Source organism: Misgurnus anguillicaudatus, unplaced genomic scaffold (assembly GCF_027580225.2).
Source record: "Misgurnus anguillicaudatus unplaced genomic scaffold, ASM2758022v2 HiC_scaffold_33, whole genome shotgun sequence".
Lineage (NCBI taxonomy): Eukaryota > Metazoa > Chordata > Actinopteri > Cypriniformes > Cobitidae > Misgurnus > Misgurnus anguillicaudatus.
In genome coordinates this window covers 4,632,784-4,638,182 of record NW_027395283.1, presented here as the reverse complement: position 1 = coordinate 4,638,182, position 5,399 = coordinate 4,632,784, and the positions used below count along the sequence as shown (strand labels likewise).

General features: G+C 36.7%; 1 long non-coding RNA gene across 1 annotated transcript; it reads left to right on the top strand.

Annotated features, from left to right (window-relative positions):
- The first annotated feature begins 379 nt into the window (after positions 1–379).
- Positions 380–1,975, top strand: LOC129448501 (uncharacterized). Its single transcript, XR_012368699.1, has 4 exons — positions 380–965; positions 1,474–1,567; positions 1,665–1,796; positions 1,880–1,975. It is a non-coding gene; the product is annotated as an uncharacterized lncRNA (long non-coding RNA).
- The last annotated feature ends 3,424 nt before the right edge of the window (positions 1,976–5,399 follow it).

Sequence of the window (5,399 nt, the reverse complement as noted above, 5' to 3'; positions counted from 1 at the left end):
TAGCTGGGCGGTTCATAGCCTTGTTTACTACACACAATCATAAGAATAATTTCTTTAATAATCTCTTTTACAAAACACATCATATAAAAGCTACAACAGGGCTCTAGACTAACTTTTTGCAAAAGTTAGTTGTACCCAAATTTTTAACCGCATCATATTTAAAGTTCACCCAAACCTGTCATCATTTTCTCACTCTCATGTCGTTATAAACCTGTATAAATGTCTTTGTTCTGATGAACACACGACTGAAGATATTTTGAGGAAAGTTTGACAAAGATGACACAGCTGCACCACAAATCGCGCAGTAAGTAGAAACCTTTAACAATCTTCAGAAAGAGCCTGAACAGAAATAAGCACAGGGTCATGATTGGACAAATATCTTATCATTTAAAGAGCACCTATTATGAGATACACGTTTTTAAACATCCTTTTGTGTGTAAGTGTGTATTAGTACATGCTAACGATATTCAAAAAGTACATACCTCAAAGAAAACGATGACGCGAGTTATCGTCTCTAACGTTCAAGGACTACAAAAAACACTCGGATTGTAGGCAACAGTTTACTTCCTGGGATTAGTGACGTAGAGAAGACCAACATTATCATAGTTCAGCCCTCTCTGCTTCGCTTGGGTACGCCCTCAAAGACGGGGGTGGAGAGCGCTGAGTCAGAAGAGAGCTAAAATGGCGGAGGTTGGGAGTCCCTGCTTTGACCCTGTTTGCAAACTCTTGTTTCATTGTTTAAGCGATTAAATCTCTCGAGTAGACGCTGTCTCTTTAGATGCGAGGGCAAAATAGCACTTTATGGACTTACACAGAGGACATCATGTTTAATACGGTTCCGGAAAAATCCAGTCAGAAGTTGTTCTCGGAGTTTTCACAATAACTGCTTCTGATGAACCGAAGCTGGATTTGCGCGACGTTTCCTCCTGAAAGTTGGATTACCGTGCACTTCTGGATCACAGGCTGTAAGTATTCATGTTTATTATTTGCCTTTACTGTAAGTTACGTTACCGGTAACCGGAGCTTAACATTATGTGTAGAGCTCAGATATATATCTATGTGTAGAGCTAAGCTTGCAAGCTAATTGTTTTGTGTATACTGTATTTCATAAACAACGTACCATATTTACACACGTGTATGTTGAATTTTGCAGACTATCGTTTTTATCGATGTTTATTTAGATGTGTTTACAAACTTGCTAAGCTGTTCCAGCTAAACTGTTACCGGTAAAGTTTGTTCTCATGATAAAACTCAAGAAACTCAAAGTACAGATGATTTGTTTAATGTTATATGTATTTTACTGTTGTTTTTAATTGAAGCTTTCTTTAACACGTAATGTGTGTTGTTAATGTTGGGCCATGTAATACATTAACGTTTTAATGAATAGTCTAACGATTTATAATCGTTGTACTCTATTGTTATAATATGTCTTTTTGACTGAATACATGTTTGTTTTATTTGTCTATATCCTAGATTCGCAGCTGGACACATCCTTCTACACTGTATGCAAACATGCAACATCATTACACACAGTACAAGGAGTCAGACTGGCATATGAGGAGTAAAGGTGTGTGACACATATGATGTATTTAGCTAGTGAAACCACTACCAGTCTTAAATGTATAACTGATGATGACAAAGTTTTTTTCTCTGCATAATCATAGGAACCCAGGCAGTAGCATCGTTTCACAATGTTTCAATCACCATCATCAGTGGATGCCTTTGCCGTCCGTAGCCTGAGATTTTAGATTTGCAGCAAAAAATTAGATTTTCCCATTTATTGGAATGCTGTGCAGGTATTTAAGTATTTTAGTAACTGTGTTAAAAAAAGTAGTATTTACTTTTACAATAAATGTATTGCTTGTTTATATTTTTACAGGTTGTACCTTGCAGCCATCCATTACAATGTCACCAAGCCGTAACAAAAGCAGGAGAGGGAAAGTACAAGGCTATGTTCCCAAAACACACAAGTGACCAGGGCCGCTGGAAGTCATTTTGAACAGGGGGTGCTGTGAATTTTTTTTTTTTTACAAAAAACCTATGAGCCTATAAGCCCATTTAAAATACATTTTAAAAATAAATACATTGTGTTTCACGCTACTTTATTGTCATATACACTTTAGTGCACACAGCAGGGTCTGAATCACACAGACATCAGATTAATATGCGCTATTAATCAGAAACAGAAATACTTAAAACAATTCCAGGGTAAATTACTTTCGTTACAACTTCAGACATACATTACATATATATATTTACATACAACATATAATATTATAACAACATATAATATTAAATAAACTTCAAAATTTTCAATGTTCAGACGAACATATTTTACTTTCGTTTTTAAGTTAGGATCACACGTCGATTAACAGTGGTAAAATATTCTCACAATTACATACCTTATATAGACCTTTTTTTACTAAATAGTACTATCGCTGGCTTTTTTTAACTTATAAATAATTCATACATTGAACAAAAATAATAATGGGTTTAGTTCTGATATTGTTTATTTTATAAAGAAATACATGCTGTATAATTACATTTTTAGAATATATTAGGCTTTATATAAGGTTTGTACTCTAAAAATACTTTATTTGTTACAAACAAGAGATAAAGAATTTACAAACGTTCTCATTTCACCATATCCACAGGTAAAGAGTCATTATATACATTAAATTCGTGGGGAAGCATTTTAAAAATAGATGCATTTGTTTAAAAGCAAATCATTTATTTACTTAGCTACAGATGAAGCAGCTCTTTGCGCCTTCTAACGTCTTATCATTTATGTCCAAGAGACTCAATAATAATCTTTTACATTTTAATCCTCTAAAAAGGCGTGTTTGTGATGCTTCGCATCCATGTATGTGATAACAAACCCGCGTTGTCATCCCGTTAATATGCGCATATTATCAACGCGCTCTTTACTCTAGCAAAAGACACTCGCGTCGCGCATTGCGCCGGTTGTATAATAAAGTCCAAAGTCTCTCATAAGGGGACGAATGCCTAGGGAGTTCAGAATTTCTGTGTGGGCATGCATCAGCCAAAGGTGTGTGAGTCTTTTCTGGGTCCTGGTGAGTGCGTACCCATACAAAAGACGCAAGGCGGAGAAGTGCGCTCGGATGAGGCCACGGAGATGGGTAGGCACATGAAATTAAAATCCAAAATACACGTAATAACCTACGTGTGTCAAAAATAATTTCCTAAAATAGTCATAAGTAATATATATACGGGGTTGCCGGTTTACAAACATTACAGGGTGCGCGAGCATCCAGGAGGCAGAAAGCCCGATTGGTGAGCTGATCCGCTACTGCGACAACCTTAATTATTAAAGCGTTCTTTATTGTTTGTATATAAATAAAACTTGATTTTAGTTGGAACTGTTTTTCTGTCTTTATTTTTGCAGTGTTACTGTGATACATGTATGAATAATAATGTTGGGCTAGTAACGTAATAGTCACATTTACTGGTATGTTAACATCAGGCACCCAGCACTAACTCTGTTGGTACTATTTGTTTAAAAGCAAATAGTACAACTCCTTTGCATTTTGACTCACAGACACAGTTAGCCTACAATACAAGGCACGTCTTTTCTTTCTGCTTCTCGCAACCAGTTAATGACGTCGCCGAGCAACCCATCTAAAAATTTTTAAAAATCTCCCTCTCGCCAACAGGGGGTGCTGCAGCACCCGCAGCACCCCCACTTCCCGCGGCCATGCAAGTGACATACTGTAAGCAGTAATGTTTTATTTCAAATACATTGATAATTAAAAACTTAATGTATGAAGCAGGGAAATTAATGATCAAAACAAAAGATTTATTGACTGCAATGTTTCTACAGTTATGTGGATGATGTGATCAGGCTTGTGTTTGATGAGGTATTTGAAGATAAGCTGAAGGAAACCCCGATTCCAATGGACCTGGCATCACAGTTTGAGAGACCTTCAAAGGAGGACGTGATTGCATGCCATCTTCAGTGCAGGGGTCGTCGGAAGCCAACACTCTGATCAGGAAGCTCCAAGCATATCTGGAGAACAACACACGACAGGATGATAACCCTAAAGTGTCGTCTTAGATAGCACCAGCCGACAAAGCTTTGATATGCCATTTATCTGAATAGATAGCTGTAAGAAGTGAATTGAACAATTTTTGAAAGAAGAGCACAATATGGTTACTAAAGTATGTTTATTTGTATATTGTTTAACATTTAAATATATAATAATAATAATAATAATAATAGATTTTATTTATAAAGCGCTTTTCATTCCAAAGAATCTCAAAGTGCTACAGTTAAGAATATATACGACAATGCAAATAACGTCCAACAATTAAGTGCTATAATTATAAAATTAGAACCACAATGCAAATAATAGAATAATCAACATAAAAAAGCCTTTCTAAAAAGATAGGTCTTCAGATCGGCTTTAAAAGAGTCCAGGCTCTGTACTGTTCTCAGTTCAATGGGGAGGTTGTTCCAAAGCCGAGGCGCAGCTGAGCAGAAAGCTCTGTCCCCCATGGTTCGAGCCTAGTGGTGGGAGTCTGAAGAAGCTGGCTCCCAGATGATCTGAGGGTACGAGTAGAGGATTTCACAGTGATAAGCTCTTGTAGATATAGTGGTGCTTGTCCGGTGATGCACTGATGTGTGAGCAGAAGAATTTTGTAATCGATCCGGGATGAAACAGGAAGCCAGTGGAGTGAGTATAGGATAGGGGTTATATGTTCATATTTACGGACTCTCATAAGGACTCTGGCAGCGCTGTTTTGAATGTGAAACTGTTCAACCCGGCGCTCAGGTAGAATATTTGTGTGATAGGTGCTCTTGGGGTAGGGAAAAATCCAAGGACAAAAAAACACAAGTCCCAGGCACTCAATCAAAAAATACCAAAAGGAGAAGGAATAAATAAAAAGCCTTTATTAAGTGTGGCTTACATTCTATAAAATCCAAACGCCAACATGTTTCGACCAGCAAGTGGTCTTCTTCAGGGCAAAGCAACACACACACTGAGAATGTCAGCAATTTATAAGTTAAAACCACACCCCTCGTTAGAAGCCATTCAATAAACAAATCATACTAGAAACAATCAATTAGACCTAATAAGGTAATCAGGTGTAAAGAATTAGGAGACCAAACTCAAACAAAACACATCAAGAAATGAAAATTACCAATACAACAAAAATATGAGTTATCTTAAGATGAAAACATAAGTAACATATGAAATAATAAAGAACAAAAAATGCAAAGCGTAGTCATCATAAGAACATAGAAAACACATCATAAAAAACACTTAAACTCTATGTCATCATTGAGACCTGGATAACGAAGTGCATCCAACTGATGGATCCAGAATGTCTCACGCTGGTTAAGTCTGCGGATCCTATCACCTCCTCTATCCAAAGGT